We start from the raw sequence: 18,080 nt of genomic DNA, 5'->3' as shown, positions 1-18,080 counted from the left end.
AAACTTAGTTAATAGCTGCACACTGACAGGAGCTGAGGGACTGGCTGGATCCCACGTCTTCTGTGCAGCTCCTGCTTGGCAATGCTGCCTTTCTGTAGCATTCAGATGGAGCCCTCTCTTGGCTGAAACAAACCCAACCATGTCTTCCGAAAGTTGAACCGGAGCCTTCTCTGTGGCACATGGAGAAGTTGGGTTGTAAATTTTCCTCTCTAACTAGTCAGCCCGCCTCTGCAGTTCTGCTCATGGGCAGGGTAGGTCATGCTCTCAAGTCCCTGGAAGTTGGATCTGCAGGACATCCGCTATTGGCAAGGATGAGGGCCGGGCAATCATCAGTGGCGTCAGTTCTATGGTAAAGAATTGCAACTGAAATATTTTAACTTGGAAATGCTGCCCCAGTGGCTTGTGAGCATCGTAGTTTAGTTACTTTATGCTCCCATTCTTCTCTCTAGTCCTGGCTTCCTAGTCGGGTTACGTCTCCCACAAGGCACCACCGTCTCCCCTTTCGGTTACGGGAAGCAGTGCCTCATGACTGTAGCCCATCCTGGGAGAAGTCCAGCTGACGAGGTAAGAGGGGAGTGGGAATATAAGGCAGCTGAACCACAACTCCCATGGGGCACTGCGGTGATGTTTCTGAACCAGGTACTTGTCTTGTCCAAAACCCAGAAACGTTTCAAAGATTGGGCATTCAGATTTTTGATTGAGAAGTGTCTTCACTCTGCTTAAAACGTCAACGGATCACAAAAAACTTCATTTAGTGGGGATCCCAGAAAACTTGTGAACAGCCCTGTGTGTCAATTTCATTCTACTAACAAAGTGTTGCCCTCTTCTAATTTGAAAGCGGGTGAAAGAGGTGGAGGAACAGCAGCCCTGCCCGTTGCCAGTGTGCACCTGCCACTGGGACGCGATGTGTCCTACCTGGTCCTAATTCCATGTCCAAGATAGAGCTGTCATTCCAGGCAAGCTGCTGTGCTATGAAGACCAGTGAACGTGGCCCTGAGTTCAAGAATTTCCACCCAGCCAACAGTACAGAAGGTGAAGTGCTGATTAATCCTTGGGGAATGGCATCTTTGTCCATCTCTGAAACCCGCCGCGGCTGGGAATCCCATCCAGCACCGTTCCTTTGTAAACCCATCTGGGTGGTTAATCTTAGCCTTGCTGCCAAGAGACCCCACCCTTTGAATCACCAAATGGAAACCTGCAATTACAATGAAACCACACACTAATGCAAAACTGTGCAGATGGATTGGGGTACACTTTTTGCACTGTATCTAGATCAACGTCCCCATTTTTATGATCACAATATACCGTATACTTGTACTGTGACATTTTTCTTATACATAGGAAGAAAATCGTTTTAATACAGAGCAGCATAACATATGCTTTACTGTGATAACAAAACCTGTGGGAGTGCACCTGTCATTGCCATGGGGAGGGGGGGTGTGTGTGTGTGTGTGTGTGTGTGTGAGAGAGAGAGAGAGAATGGCTAGCAATAAATAAGTTATTTAAAATATCTAAGTCTAAGTTTAAATTCAGTTAACAAATCTGGACTAAAATCAAAGGCTCCTGTTTGGAGGAAAGATGTTGAAGAAATGCATCTTCTCCGATCACTTCTAATTGCCCCTCTTCTGAAGCTGGGTGATGTTTTTGTGATGTTTATCCAGTACTTGTTCGTTTTGTTTGTTTGTTTTTTTTACTGTCCGATTCTGACACCCTTTTTCTATTTACTGGGAAATGGATTGTTATCAGTGCAAGAGGCTCAGCTGTAACTGGAGCCAGCTGAAGGCTTTTTCTAAAGCCCTGTTTATTAAAAATATAAATAAGGGTGACAAGTTGGTCTGTCCTCTCTCTTTCCCCTCTGCATTCTCATGGTAGACTTAGGAGCTGTGTGTTTATCAGCTGATTGATAGAGGCATCACTGAGTTCATCTGCAGTTTCTAAAGAACAGCTTATTTGTGTGTATGTGTGTGCATGTGTACATTTAATATATATATATATTAAAAATACACACAGGGCATGAATGGATTAATGAATAAGTGGTACTCGTTAGTTAATGTTTAGGAACCTAGGCTACAAATGTGTAAACGCAGAGGTTGGAGAATGGTTCAATGTGAACAGTAAATCTGAAAATATGACCAAGGATCTGGGAGTGACACCCCGCACCTGATCTATTGTGCTAGGGAAATTAAGCATCCCGTTTCAATGATGTCAACCTGCTATGAGTTATGCCAAAGGTAATTTAATAGCATTACAAAGGGATCTCTAAATACATGCACATTTCGGTGCAGGAAAAAGTGAGCTCATGAAGAAAAGTCATTTGTATAAAGGCAGGGTTCCTTTTGACTAAAGCCAACGTTCAATCTGTGAGCTGGGAAAATCCTGAAAAATGACTTTTATGAGTATTTACTGAAATGAGTTTGCCTGGGCTGTGCTTGTGCCCTGTTTGTGTTTTGTCACTGGCTTAATCATTCACAAAGAACAAACTTCAACGAGGAGCACAAATATTTCATTGGAAAATCAATTTTTAAATCCATGCCCACAAGTATTTTCACCCAGATTGCTTGAATGTTCATTAGAGTTGGTGTCATTGGAGCAAGAAGAGTACCCAGAAGTCATCTACTACAGGACAGGCCCAACAAGGAAAATAACAGAACGCCACTAGCCGTCACCTTCAGCCCCCAACTAAAACTTCTCCAGCGCATCATCAAAGATCTACAACCTATCCTGAAAAATGATCCCTCTCACAGATCTTGGGAGACGGACCAGTCCTCGCTTACAGACAGCCCCCCAACCTGAAGCAAATACTCTCCAGCAACCACACAACAAAAATACTAACCCAGGAACCTATCCTTGCAAGCCCGATGCCAACTCTGTCCGCATATTTATTCAAGTGACACCATCATAGGAGCTAATCGCATTAGCCACGCCGTCAGGGGCTCGTTCACCTGCACATCTACCAATGAGATATATGCCATCTTGTGCCAGCAATGCCCCTCTGCCGTGTACATTGGCCAAACCGGACAGTCTCAATGCAAAAGAATAAATGGACACACATCTGACATCAGGAATCATAACATTCAAAAACCGGTAGGAGAACACTTCAACCTCTCTGGCCACTCAGTAACATATTTAAAGGTAGCAATTTTGCAACAGAAAAGCTTCAAAAACAGACTCCAATGAGAAACTGCTGAGCTTGAATTAATATGCAAACTAGATACCATTAACTTGGGTTTGAATAGAGACTGGGAGTGGCTGGGTCATTACACATATTGAATCTATTTCCCCATGTTAAGTATCCTCACACCTTCTTATCAACTGTCCAAATGGGCCATCTTGATTATCACTGCAAATTTTTTTTCTCCTGCTGATAATAGCTTATCTTAATTAATTAGCCTCTTCACCTTTTCATGTTCTCTGTATGTATATGTATATTTTTTACTATATGTTCCATTCTATGCATCTGATGAAGTGGGCCGTAGCCCACGAAAGCTTATGCTCTAATAAATTTGGTAGTCTCTAAGGTGCCACAAGTCCTCCTGTTCTTTTTATTGGACAGCTGATTTAGGTGCACAGGTGAACCAAAAGGATTGTGGCTGTGAGAAGAATCCCATCGACGTTGATGAGAGTTTGGCCACTGACTTCACTTGGAGCAGGATTTAATATAATCCAGTCAGGATTTCTAAATCTCCTCTCACTGTAAAATTGAATCCCTTCACAAGATCTAGAGCCTTTACCAGCTCATGAAAGCTTTCATTTGGGGTAGCTATACTCTGCTTCTGTTGCTAGAACTCTTTTAAAGTTCAGAGTGCTGAGAATTTTCTCCAGATTTATAATCCTGAAATCAGCCGTGTTTGACAGTAGGGGCACTTGAATGACTTTATTGCATGAGTATCCAGTAAAGATTCAGGTGTGACTTTCAGTACTGTGTAACTATTAATTATGGTCTGGAGCACCCTGACATTCAAATCAGGACTGGTGTGCTACTGGGACAGGTGCTGGATATGCTCATAGTGAGAGGTGACTTTGCAAGTTACAGAAAGTAAATGCAAATTCCAGCTCTTCAGCCATTTGGAGGTTTTTAATATTTTTGGGGGGGGGGCGGGGGGGGGAAGTGTTGTTGTCAACACAGACTTCCAGCAGACTCTCTTGCTGCTCTTGTCAACGCAAATTTCTAACAGACTCCTACACACATGCATGGTTGAAATCTCTAGGGTCTGTTTGCAGGGAATCCAGTCTGTGGGAAGAACAGCACAGAGCAGGCAGGCAGTCATTTGGACCTCAGTTACCCTCTTAAATACTATAAAGGTTTTACGCGGAGAACATTTTCAATCTGTTATTGTCAAACCCAGGCTGCAGAATCCTGACCACTGATCGTGCCCGTTCTTGAGGGCTCTTTTCTCGGACTCTACAGTAGGGATGAGCTGGAATTGGACCCCCTGATTCTGTCTGCTCCAGTCCTGGAACTGGGAGAGGAAGATGCTGGAAGAGGAAGAGAAGGATGCTTTTGTACTGAAGTAGTCAGACTGGTTCCACAAACTGCTTGTGTGAATTGGGGCAAGTCACTTAGGCAGAGAGATTATGTTCTCCATTTGTAAAATGGAACTAATAATACTGCTCGTCTCCTCCCTTTGGCTGTTTTGTCTGATTGGATCATAAACTCTTCGGGGCAGGGAACATCTCTTACTATGTGTATGTTCAATGCCTAGTGCCATGCGGCCCTGATCTCAATTGCTGTGCTACTTTAATACAAAATAGATGGAAATGAGGATCCTGGTTCGGATCCAGCTTTGTGCCCTCAGATGCAGAGAGAGTAAAGAAGAAGAGCTCCTTCTGCAATGGCATTTGACTGCTGGTGACTGGATGGGCCTTCAAAGGAAACTGCAGATTAGTTAGTGGGGACATGCTTTTCATTCCTGGGCAGGGGGAACCAATGAAAGCAATTACACTTATGTTCTCATCAAATTTTTTTCCAAAGGCTTTGATCAAAAAAAGTTTTTCCCCCAATTTTCAGCAACTTTTTTTTTCTTTAACAAAAACCCAAAACGTTGAAATTGGACATTTCCCATGGAAACTTTTTTGACAAAATAGCGCTTTTCATCAGGGAAAACAATTTTTTAATGGAAAAATATTGACCCACTCTCCCAGTTACGCAGTGGCTGCTGCACTCTTTATATTAATAATCTTGTGGTAGCACATAGGAGCCCCAGTCATGGACCCAGGATTCTGTTGCGCTAGGCGCTGTACAAACACACAATGAACAGATGGTCCCTGCCCCAAAGAGCTGACAGTTGAATTCTAAACCACGGGAGCGATAAGACACCCTGCAAAGATCCTCTGGAGCAGAGAGCCCTCTGGAGCCATTCCCACGGCAGTCAGAGGTCACAGTGTGCCAAGGTGGATGCGGGGGAGGGCTGCCGCAAAGACATTAGGCAGCGTAGTTTATTCCTGCCATAGTGCGCCACGTTCACAAGGAATTGAACCCTTTGTCTCCGAGCCTCTGGGTATTGGAAAACATGTTGATTAGTAGCAGGCAAAAATAGCTGTGTAGGAGGATGCAAGTTGAGATGCTGTCTTACGCAGGCAGAGAGAAAATAGTAACTTGGATTTATCCACATGCGCACAGGCAATGCTGGGGGACTCCTTGAGGACTTGAGAGCTCAGTGGGAGGCCTCGATGATTATTATTATTTTTTTTGCTTATTTCTTGGAAGGGGCTTTGGGATAATCCCATGAAATCTATTTTTAGAGCTAAGTCACTGGCTCTGGTGCACCACCCTATGGTGTTCTCCTCTATTCTCACCATGGTGCCAGGGGCTCCCCTAGCTTTTGCTGGCCCTAGAATTCTTGCTAACTGGGGTTTCTGCCTTCCAGAGGTGCACTGATTTTTTTTTTTTTTTTCCCAGTGGATTCCCCACTTTGTTCAGGTTGTGTATAGCACACCCAGCACTGCCCCCACTGTGTCCTTTATACGGATCCCTGGCCATGCAGGATAAGTCAGCAAAGATGAACGATCCCTTTCTGAAGGGGTAAGGAGAGCCATGAGCAGAGGGTTCCCTTCTCCATGTGGATCTGAGTGGCAAAACTGAGGCCCAAGGAGCCTGGGTGTTTCAAACTGAATGCTTACAGCCCTGATTCAGAAAGGCGCTTAGGTACACTTCTGATGTTAAGCATGTGCGAAATCCTATTGACTTCACTGGGGCTATTGCCATGCTTATTTACCTGGCTGACCTGGTGCCTAAACCAGTTACCCCCTCCAGCATTGCTCTTATTTCTGCGCTTCCAGCAGAGCCATTCATTCTAGCGCCAGGACAGCTGGCCACCTGGCACACTGCAGAGCCATAGCCTCATCCCTTGTCCGAGCCCTGGCTCCTGTCTTCTCCAGTCCCCATTGCATGTTTGTACCCAGGATCTTGATTCCATTTTTTTATACCTGTCACTGGAAACCATCAAACCTTGTCCTTAGCAGATACTGTCATTCCTGCCTTTTGTCATGGTGCTGTCGGTCATTAGGCTTAGAATCCTAGAATATCAGGGTTGGAAGGGACCTCAGGAGGTCATCTAGTCCAGCCCCCGGCTCACAGCAGGCTTCCGGGAGCCTGAACTCCCAATTACTTTTACTGGAATGCATTGATTCTGCCCTAGAAATCCACTGAACTTGGAGGTGTTGTGGGCCAGATTCTGATGGCAGTGACGCCGGCATAAATCCGGAGGTGCCAATGTCACAGAGCTCGGAATCTGGCCATGTAACGTGGAACCTCTCCCCGACCCCAAAGTTCACAGGGGGCAGGAGGGGAGTGGTTTGATAGCACAGCTCAGAGAAAGGGGACAGTCAGCCGTGGTCCATGTTCAGTGGTTGCCAATTCTGTCTGAATTCCGACTTCTCCATTGTACATCTTGGTAGGAGATGACAAATGAAGAAAGATCTGCCTCCGCCCCTGTGTTTGGCTAACAAAGGCATTTGGGAACAGAACCAGGAGAGAGAAGTGGGATTTTATCACAGCAATGCTGTGAAGTCCATGTACATTTCAACACTTTTGAGTGAGCATCCTTTATATATATATTTTTTCTTCCCTTTGTTGGTGAAATTAATGAACTCTTGGCAATTTGGTGGCTCAAAAGGGTTAGTGCTTCCTAGCCTTCCACCTCGGCAGAGACTAACTCAGCTGAAATTCCAGTGTAAAGGTTGTAAATAAAACGGAGTTTGATGGTTGCTCATCCTAGTGCCATTATGGAGAGGTTTGCCCAGAGGGACAAAGCCATTAAACAGTCTCATCCAGATTTCCTTGTCAGGAATACCAAGGGCCAGTAATCAAATTTAATGGTGAATCCAAGGTACCAGGGGATGAAGAGAAGCACGTTGTGGTCATGACTGCATTCATGGGTCATTGCTGGGGATAGAGGCTGGGACCTCCAGTGCTAAAGTGTGACTCTCTCTGGCACTTGAGCTGAAGGAATAATTCATCTTGCTGTTAATAGTAGTAATCTTATCTTCTGTGGACCTGCCACTAGCCAGGGGACATGCAGCACACGCTGAACAGTGTTCAGGTGGAATGAAGGGTGTTGGTTTGGGACAGGGGACTACCAGGTTGTGAGGAAGGGCCTGTCAGGGGATGGAAGGGCAGAATGTTGGTGGATCTGGGTCTCGGTTTGTCTTAAATGGGCAGAGAATAGTGCATGTTAGGTTTAAGAGCTCTGTCTTGTGTGGTGCTGAGCGCCTTCAATTCCCACTGACTGCAATGGGCTTTGAGGGCACTCAAAGCTTTGGAGGAGTGTTCAGTATCTTGTGGGGTGAGTCCCATATGCACTGGCAGAGCATGATGGTGAGTGGAAGAGGGATGTCTTGGTGGTTGGGGAACTAGCCTGAGACTTGGGTCCAAGTCCTTGCTTTCCTTTGTGAGCTTGGGCAAGTCACTTAGCCCCATTGCACAGATGGGGGAACTGAGGCACAGAGAGGCTTATAGCTCTGCCCTGCCACACAGGGCTTTTTGTGAGGACAAATCCCTTTAAAGATGAAGTGCTCAGAGCATGCAGTGATGGGAGGCCACGGAAGCATCTTGGCTCAGGACTTGTCTGCAGCAGGGGCCTGATTCTGAAAGATGCTGAACCCCTGCAAACTGTGTGAAAGCCAATCAGTTGAGCAGCATTCAGGATCGGGCCATAAGCCTGTGTCCAGATAGTAGCAAGGGACTGATAAGCTATTAGCACTGAAATAACACCCCCTGCACTATCATCTGAACATTAGAGCAGAGGATAAACAGCCGCAGTGCACAGACCGTGGGTCTGAAAAGTGACTTCCTGGGGAAATGTCCACTGAGCATTAAACAAAATCCTGGAAACGTCTCGCTCTCGCTCTCTAGCATAGCTGATGGCCTGTCACCTTGTGGTCCACACTGCACAGAAGCAGCACTTGCGTTTTTTTTTATTGTGGCATAACTTTAACTCTTCAGCTGTTGAGCCGTTGTCCTCCAGCAGAAGGTCTGAGCTGATTTCAGTTGGGTTGCATTGGCATAAATCAGGGCAGAATTTCTCTCTCCAAAGCAGCACCCCTTAAGGTATGTCTACATGGCAGTTAAACCCCTGCAGCTGGCCCAGGTCAGCTGACTCCGGGTTTGGGCTGTTGGGCTGTAAAATTGCCGGTGGGGGGGCTCCCGCCCGAGCCTGAACATCTACACAGCAATTTTTAGCCCCATAAACCCAAGTCAGCTGACCTGGGCCATCCCCCGGTCTGTTATTCCAGTGTAGACATACCCCATAGGTCAGAGATCAAAGACCTTAACTGAGGTCACTTGTCTGTTTATTTAAATAGCTTTTACCACCATGGACTCAGCATGAAGCTGGAATGGGAAGTGTGCAGGGGAAGGCACTTGAAGAGTTAATCTTCTGGGTCTCCCTGTATCCAGCAGTCGTGCAGACTAGCTGTATCACCTTCAAGAATTTAAGTCTGTGTTCCCACCACGTGTGCTTCTCTGCTCTTCCTTCTCCAGCCTGCATCACAACCAGACTGGAGCAGGTCAATGGCTGAAGGTTACTTGGTGATGGATTCTATATGGGGTTCTATTTCCCATATAACACCTGATGCGTTTTCCCCCGTTGGGATTAACAGTACAAGGTGTGCTGAAATTCCATGATTTCCTGCACCCTTCTAGTTACTCTAGTCCTGAAACCATGCATTGTGCAGTTACGTTCATTTCCCCCACATTATGAAATCCTTTTGAGGTAGTTTGCTGGAAGCAGTATAGGTTGTAAGTCTCATCTGATGTCAAGCTTGGGAGATCCATACACTTACTCTGAGGAAAAATGCACACTTTCAAGCTTTCTCCAAGATTAATCACCTGGGGAAGGAATAATTATAGGTACCTCTGCATCCTTTGGTTTTTTTATTATTTTTCTGCAGCAGACAAGGAAAACTGTTTTCTTTAAAGAAATAGCAAAATTCCACTTTCTAGTGAGCATCAACGGGGTTCTGTTTCTGAAGGCGGGGTGTTCTCTGAACCAGTGATGGGTGAACCTCAACACATTCACAGGATCCAGTATTTGGCAGAGCTAGATCCAAAAGTTTGGATGCTTCTTCAAGCCACTGTGGTCCCAGAAATCCAGCTGGATGTTAAAAGGTAAAAGGTTTTCCCGTCAGGGCAAAAGTCCTCACACTCTCGGAGGATGCCAAAGACCAGATCCTCAGTAAATCTGCATCACTTCATTGAAGTCGGTGGAGATATGCTAATGCAAATCAGCTGAGGACTGGAGCCTCTGCAGAGTTGGAGAATCTCATGGTATATCTGCAAGACTATTTGCAACTGGGATCAAAGTTTAACTGAACTGTTCTCATCCTCAAAAAAATGAAAGCTCTTTTGGTTCCGGTTGGTTCTTAGTATTATCTGAATTGCTTATCTCAGCCCTACTCTGAGTGCAGGATCCTTGGGCTCTGGGCTTGGCCATCAAATGGGTCTGTTTGGAATAGTGAGTCAAAGGCAGGCTGCAGCAGAAGTGCTGATTGCTGTGTGATAGCTGCCTGCTGGGTGGGTGGGGCTGCTGCCATTGGGAGAATGATGGAAGAGCAGAAGGCCAGGAACCAATGGGCCTGAGAGCCAAATTCTAGAATTGGAGAGCATACCTGATGGCTTTAGGTGCCCCTTCATCTTAATTTCTTCACTTGAGACCCAAAGGAGAGCTCAGTGTGTAGCTCAAAAGCTGGTCTCTTTCACTAACAGAAGTTGGTTCAATACAAGATATTACCTCACTCAACTTGTCTCCTTACTTGAGAAGCATCTTTCTCTGGCCGGCCTAAGGGATTGAAAATGGGAGCCTAGTCCAACCTCCTGCTCAAAGCAGGACCAATCCCCAATTTTTCCCCAGATCCCTAAATGCCCCCCTCAAGGATTAAGCTCACAACCCTGGGTATAGTAGGCCAATGCTCAAACCACCGAACAACCCTCCATATGTGATTGTGTCCTGAAGCTCTGAGAGTGAAGCAGTTGCATAGTGTAAAACACAGAACACAAACGCAGCAGAGGTCGGAAAACCAGACAACATTAATATCGCACTATGATCGGCTCACAAGGAGACGTTGCCCTCCTATTGTGTTTTTGTCTGTTTAGTGAGGTGCTGAATTGAAACAATGAGCCCTCCACAGATGAAGGTAGATAAGGCAAGGCAAACCTGGGGCGAAAACGCAAATCTATGCCTGAATACCAACATGAAAACCAGTGCTTAGAAACTCTGAAGTACAGTAAAGACAGGAGTGAAGAGGATGCGTTGTGTTGCAAGTACTGCAGCATTGAGGTCAGCGCTCGCGCTCGGGCTGGCAGAATAAAGGAGCACGTCGAAAGCAAATGACGCAAGGAGCTTAAAGAAGAAAGTGAGCTTCAGGATAAACGGTCAACATCAGGAGCTTTCACCAGGACTTTAACCACCGAGAGGACACAGCACAACTGTGCCAATGAATTTGTGCGCGCTCTTTGTTTCACTGGACAATTGCTGTTAATTGCAGAGGGGCCTACTCGTGACTTTGTGCGACAACCCCGTCCAGCAGCAAAACCCCTTCCTAATTCAGACAACCTCACTTGTACGTATCTGAAAGCCAATGACGATGCTTTAGTATCTAAACGGATGGAACAAATTGATGGAAATGTGGTGTCTAGTTTAATTTTTGACGAGTCTCCTGATGCTTTGGACGGTCTGATTCTTAGCCTTTTGTTTTTTTTGATTTCAAAGCAAATAAACCCAGATTGTTCTGTGCTGATGTGACATTCATCCCCTCTGCTGACAGCCCTTTTGTTGATGCAGCAATAACCAATATGTTTGAGATGTACCAACTTGCTTGGGAAGATGTGGCCACAGCGAACACAGATTCTGCTTCTACATGGCTAAGTTTGCATGGGAGCTTAAACTCAATCAGAAACTGGAGCTGCTACATATTGCCTGTCCTGCTCATCTTAAAGACATGACATCTTGCATCATTGGATTCGGAGCTGTTTTCAAGCATGTGAACAAGTTGAAGTCTGTTTTGCACAGTGCGAGGCCAGTGCAGCGCCGACTGCTGATTACCTAGCCCTGTTGTGCCACATCACTGGATGAGCTTGTACTTTGCTGCCTGTCATGTAAATAACATGTGGCGTGTGCTAATGCACCTCCTAGATCATCCCTGAGTTCATTGGTTCTAAAGCAGAAACTCTGAAGAGACTGGCAAATAACCAAAATGACCGCCTGATTCTACACACCAAGGTAATGTTCATTGTTGAAAACTTGGAGTCCCTGTATGACACACGGAAAACAGTGGAGTTTTCTCCAGCTACTGCTAACACATTTGCCAATAGAGATGTTTACTGGATCCTGACAACCAAAATCTCAGCTGAATTGAACACACAAGCTGCAGCAGAAACATACGGCAAGAAAACCCAGCTGTTTCCGGAAATCTTTCCGACCCCAGAACATGAGAACCCCCCTCCCTGCAAAAAAAAAAAAAAAAAAAAAAGTTTAAACCTTCAACACAATGCAAGAAATAGACTACCGAGGCCCATAAGCTGAAGCCAAAGTGTTTGGTGCTGAAGATTCTTTTGGGAATGTCATCCAGGTGTTGCACCCCTTCCTTAAGGTGAATTTATCCACAGACTACGTATGCCGGAGTGTTTCAACCATTTGCCACTACAAATGAAATTCCAAATCTGAAAGGGGAATTTCCTATTTACATGAACATGCCTAATCCTTACCATGTGAAACTGCATGTGCCGGCTTTTTGGAACAGTCCTCAAGACACACTTCTGAACTTGAGCACAGTGGCACGGTGAGCTTTGAGTGTACCCCCTACATCTATTGATGCAGAACCCTTAGTCCAACTTTGAAAATATCTCCAAGATAGCAAGAGGCTCAACGTGAGTGAGGATACTTTGAAGAAAATTATGCGAGCGTCCACAAAGCAGGATTTCCGGAAAAATTACTCAGATGGAAAAAATACCTTTGTACATAAAGTTATAATGATACTGTAGTACAATGTGTATATTATGAAAGTGGTTTTTCCCCCCCTAATTTATTTAACCCAATTTTTTTCATCCTGGTTTTAATGTATGGAAAATAAAGACTGAAATTCCCCTGATGGTTTTTTTTGTTTGTTTTTTTTTTTAAACAAATAAAAATTGAAAAATGTGGAATACTACCGTATCAAATGGTCTCGTTCCACTTTCTAGTGTGCACCACCAAAACATACCTTTTGATGGTGGGCAGAGAATTGAAGGACTGATTGGACTGTGAAGGACTGAACTGTCTACCCATCAGACCTGCCCTGGAGGAACCACTGTCAGACACATGAGCGATGCTCTGCAGGAGGACGGGGAGAAGGAAGAAGCAGCTTGTCCTGCTGCTCTGTGCATAGAGGCCTTCATTCTCTGGGGCTGTAGATCCCAGTATTAAAGCAGCATGGTTAGTTTGATCAAATGCTTTTTTTTACCTGAAGGAAAAAACCCAATGCCTCCCCCTTCTCCAAACTGTTTGTTTGTGAAATCTTCCCACTCTGAGTTCTCCTGTTGGCAGCATCTGCTTTGTTTCCCAGCTCCAGTGGAGCTGCAGGTAGAAACGTAGTTCAACAAGCATCTTAATTTCCCCTGTGATGAACAAATTAATTTTGTTGCAACTCTTTTTAATGTTTTTATGGGGAGATGAAATGTGGCTGAACCTGCTTGACTGGCAGAATCGAATCCAAGCCATAAATGTGGTGCAGAACTGGGTCTGGGATGGCTGGCTTCTCGGGGCTCTGCCTCCTGGGTAACTCGCCAGGCTAAAACAGTGTGTGACTGGTGTGGCCTAGGAAACGGCTTTCCCAGGATATGAGCATCCCATCCAGGTTATGAACGGTGTGCAAAGTGAAGGTGGTGTGTGCAAAAGAATAGGCTATAATGTGGTTAGCATAGCAAAGGGGAACACACCTAGGGATTGTCCTTACGGGGAAGGGGAGGTGGATTCTGGGTGCTATAGGCTAGTGCGCCGGCTTTCTAGGAAAGGGAGTTTTGTGATTCTCTCCACAGTTGTGCTCCCAGCCTGTTTTGTGCTGGTCACTGAAAGTTGTCAGTGGTGCACACTTTGCTGCCCATGGGTTATTTTTATGCACAGTGGCTAGGACAGGAATTATTTTTACCTTCCTTTCCTGGTAAGGCACCGCACTGCCCCTCTGACAAACTGAGAGGTGGGAACAGAATAAGGCTGTTCAATCCCACTCCCAACCCTTGGAGAAATGCTCTCCCATTGTAGAATAACTACACTCCTGTAGCTCTGGCCTGATCCAGTCTATATCTAGGTGCCCAGCATCTTGTCATAAAGGCCCACTGCCCTGTCCCGGCACTGAAAGGAAGAGAGCCATCCAAAGGCCCGGTACTATGGGCATGGGCACCATTATAAGGTGGTAGGTAGGGTCCGTTTTTGTGCACTGGACTGCAGAGCTGTTAGTGCAAGGGTGGTTTAGGTGGCTCAGGCTTTAGCCCAGCATCCATCCTTCCTATCCAACCCACTCATCTAAGTATTTGTATAGCCCACATCACCGTAGCATTGGCCTGCTTCTCTGAGATGAGAGAAAATTTGCTAAATGCTGAGGGACCTCACCCAGGGCTCAGATGTCCATTCCAGGGGGAAGAGTTTGATAGGTCCTCTTCTCCTATGCCAACCCGTTCCATGGCTCTTGCTGGGGTGGCCACCTCCCTCCCCTCCCCCAGCCGTGTGTGTGTGTGAGAGAGAATGATCTAAACCCTTGTCTGCCTGTGCGATTAGTCCCTGTGCCAGGATGCCTTTGATATATAGGGCTGTGATGTCAGTTCATTATTCTGATGTATCTGTCTCGCTGCTGTTTGAAGATTGATTCTCCAAGGCACTAATCTTATTTTCCTGGTTTTTCAAAATGTTCCTTAATTGCTCTATTTAAGGCGTTGGTGTCAAGCCAGGTTCTATCACTCTCCTAAAGGCTAGTGGCAGCCTGACCATGTGACCCTGTTGCTGCTGCAATTAAAAATAGCAAAATGTGCAGAATGCAGCTGTATTTTTCATCTTCTTGCAGGTAATGAGTTGTACATGTTAACGCTGCAACAAATTGGTGACCATCTATGATTACATTACATCATGCACCGCTGTGACTCCATTGCAACCACAGGGATCAAATGGCTGTAAAAAGGAGAGGTGCCTGCCACTTGAACTAATGAAAAATCTCCAGCGTCCATGTAATAGCTAGGGTTGCCAACCCTCCTGATTGTCCTGGAGTCTCCAGGAATGAAAGATTGTCATATGATGAAACCTCCAGGAATACATCAAACCAAAATTGGCAACCCTAGTAACAGCCCTGATGCCCCACTGAGTGGTTCTGATTCCATCCAGTGGAGGGCATTGACACACATACATCGTAGCCAGTTTTATTGTAATAGTTTCCCAGGGACAGGATAACTTGCTTAGTTCTGGATAGGCACATAATTTGTCTAAATCTGGGAGACTGAGGCTTTATTTTCATTAGGAAAAGAGATGTGTTCCCAATTTGAGTTAGCTAACTCAGGGTAAAATCCTAGTGAAGATAAAGCTGAGAGCTGGGAAGACTTTAGCTGAGCTCAGACATTACCAGGCTGAGTAGGCATGGGAAGAAGCTGTCCTTAGCGCAAAAAAAAAAAAAAAAAAAAAAAAGTGATTCCTTTTCCCCTTTGGGGTGTGATAGAGCCACAGTCTTTTCCTAGAGGCTATGGCAGCCAACAGGTTCACAATTAAAGCTGCCGAAGACCTCTCCCAGAGAGCCTGGTGGCCTGGAATTCCAAAAGCCGGAGTAGGTATCGACACATGTTACCATTAAACTAACTGACTGGAGGGGGCAGGGAATGCTGGGAAAAATTCATTTTAGGAATAAAGCTGCTGCAGTCTCAGAAATTCTTCTGTGCTCCTCTTGAGGAGGGAGACAAGGTGGCTGAGGAGCACCTTTTATTGGACCAACTTCTGTTGGCAAAAGACGCTTTCTTTAATGTCGTCTTGCTTTCGTTACCTAGGGCGTAGGAGATGCAGCTCTTCCTTGCTCCCCTGAGGACCAACAGCATTCCTGGTGTAACCATGCTGAAGATGGCGGAGTCTCTAAGGCTCTCAGTTGCGAGACCTTTCATGAGCGGGACGATCATTCCTTTAATTAAAACTGGGGGGAGGGCAAAAGTGAGGGGGATTTTTTTTTCTCCCTGGGAACTGTTACGAAATCCCTGATGATGTTGCTGTTTATCCCCGTTGCACAAAGAGGTTGCAGATCAATGCAATAATAATAATAATTAGTCCTTCTTGAGAACTTCCTGTTTATCTGAGGTACTTATAATATGGCCTCCATCCCTGGAGTATCTGAGCACTTCCGTCTTTAATATAGTCATCTGTGAAGAAAGGCACTGGTATTGTTCCCATTTTACAGGTGGGGAGCTGAAGCACAGAGGCAAGTGACTTGTCCAGGTCACATATGGAGCCTGGGGTGACAGGTGGGGACAGGGAATTGAGCCCTGATCTTGATGGCTTCAAAGTGCTATAGAAATGTTAGTCACAGCTAGACCCAGGACTGCCCATTAACTTCAGCAGGCTTTCAACCAGGTCCACACCCCTCCAACATCCAGGTGAGGTTGGGAGATCAGATCCCCATTTTGCAGCTGGTGAAACTGAGTCACGGAAGGATTATGGGATTTGCCCAAGAAGGCCTCCCAGCATGTGAGTGGCAGAGCCAGGCTTAGAATGCGTGAGTTCTGGCTGCACGTCCCATGAGCAGCTCATTAGGGCACTCAGCCTGAGCTGATGAGAAGCATTTAATTTCAAATATGGGTGGAAGAATCTGCATCAAATGGTCTCTCGTGCAGGGTCTGATCCAAAGCTGCCTGAATTCAATGGAAATCTTTCCATTCATTTCAATGGGCTGTGGATCAGGACCATAGCCCCGCAGTGATGTAGTTAAAATGTATTGTAATCCCTTCTGCACTATCCAGGGGAAGGAACAGGAAAGCAGGCAGGCATTCCAACAGGAGCACCAGTTTTCCCAGGCATGTCTTGAGATTGCTGATCTTGGTGAATTTGCTGTGACTGAGCTCCTGTTTGCCAAACAACTGGTATTGACAGGAACCTTGTTGGCCTTGTCTTTCAATGGGATTAGTGATTTCTTAAAACCATAATGAGATGCTTATTCGTTGTGACCCATGTAGATTGCCTGGGATTTCACAAATTCTACACGCACTCTTGCTCCACATACCAAAGTCCCCCTCTCCTCCAAGCTGTGCATTTGCTTTGCTCGGGTGCACAAGTTGCAGGGCAATTGAGAACCAGGCTTCAGACTTTCTGACCTGTATGATTCCAGGACTGAAGACCAAGTGTTCTATTCAGGCAGCATAGACTTCCTTGTTCCGAATGTTGTACCAGGAGGAGAAGACAGCGTGGGGCAGTGGAAGCTGAGCTTGAGTTTTCAAACTCCTGCAGTCTCTGCACAGTGACTGCAATGGTGGTGAAAAGACGTTCTTTTCACTTCTCTGAGCTGAATGTTCTTGGCTTTTGTGGTTCTCTCTCATTTTGGTTTTGCTGGGAAAAAGAACATGACAGTTTTACTCAGATCCCTTCTCCTCTCCTCTCATTTTTATTTTTTGATCTCCCTTTATTCTCTGCATACACACTTTACATTCAGGTCCATGTAGTGTTGAGAGGTCTCTCTCTCTTTTTTTTTTTTTTTTTTTCCCCTGCAGGGCAAATTTGATGCTCCTTAGAATGAGAGATTGGAAGCCCAGGTTTGAGCTGGGCACACTGCGATGTGCCCTTTAGCCATTCCTGGGCTAGCTTTCCCATAAGCAGAGACTACGTGATCTGCAGCGGGGACTCTGATTCAGACATCTGAACACTGGGGACTAGAATGAGGTCACCACACTCCTTTCTCCTGTGATCTAAGCAGCCTTTGAACCTAGATCTCTTGAGTTGGACGTCACTTTCAGCTAGGTAGGTGGTTAAATAGGGACTTAGGTGCCTTACTTTAGGTGTCTGCATTTGAAAATGTTGGCTTTCATGTACCAAATCACATAGCTTTCCTCTGGAAGACACCACTTTGGGGACATACCACTGTCCCTCTTTCAGATAAAATCCATACTCCTTAATGGGATGAATAACCCCCACACCTTAATGGCACCCTATGATTTACAGCTTCCCTCCCACTATACTGAGTATGGGTTTAAAGAGGCTGGATTCTCTGCTTTGGGTCTCCATACTAGACAGTTGTGGGGAATACCAATGACCTTCTCAGTGTATTCTTGGGCACATGCCAGTTAGGGACTAGAACTGTTCATTCTTCATTATCCTGGCTCTTCATTTACACAGCTGAGTTTTATCCTTTATCAGGGAGGTAAGGCTGTGGGGCTAAATCATCCCTGTCCCATGGAGTGATGACAGAAAAATGAAATCACTGAGATTGCACTCCACTAGACAGACTCCAGGGTTGTCTATTGGACACTATAATCCCAAAAAGAAAAGGAGTACTTGTGGCACCTTAGAGACTAACCAATTTATTTGAGCATGAGCTTTCATGAGCTACAGTTGCATCCGATGAAGTGAGCTGTAGCTCACGAAAGCTAATGCTCA

The 18,080-nt window shown here is 45.6% G+C and overlaps 1 protein-coding gene and 1 long non-coding RNA gene across 2 annotated transcripts in view; both read left to right on the top strand.

The window, feature by feature from the left end:
* The window catches only part of LOC122466622, a 32,144-nt gene extending 15,076 nt beyond the window's left edge, over positions 1 to 17,068 (top strand). The window contains exons 2-3 of the long non-coding RNA XR_006292278.1: positions 14,399 to 14,529; positions 16,667 to 17,068. This is a non-coding gene — a long non-coding RNA (uncharacterized LOC122466622). The remainder of the gene's footprint in view (positions 1 to 14,398; positions 14,530 to 16,666) is intronic.
* Positions 1 to 18,080, top strand: part of SORCS3 (sortilin related VPS10 domain containing receptor 3) — a 501,281-nt gene that overhangs the window by 40,150 nt on the left and 443,051 nt on the right. The window lies entirely within an intron of this gene.

This window comes from Chelonia mydas, chromosome 7, assembly GCF_015237465.2.
Source record: "Chelonia mydas isolate rCheMyd1 chromosome 7, rCheMyd1.pri.v2, whole genome shotgun sequence".
NCBI classification, from domain to species: Eukaryota; Metazoa; Chordata; order Testudines; family Cheloniidae; genus Chelonia; species Chelonia mydas.
This window is presented reverse-complemented; position numbering and strand designations above follow the sequence as displayed.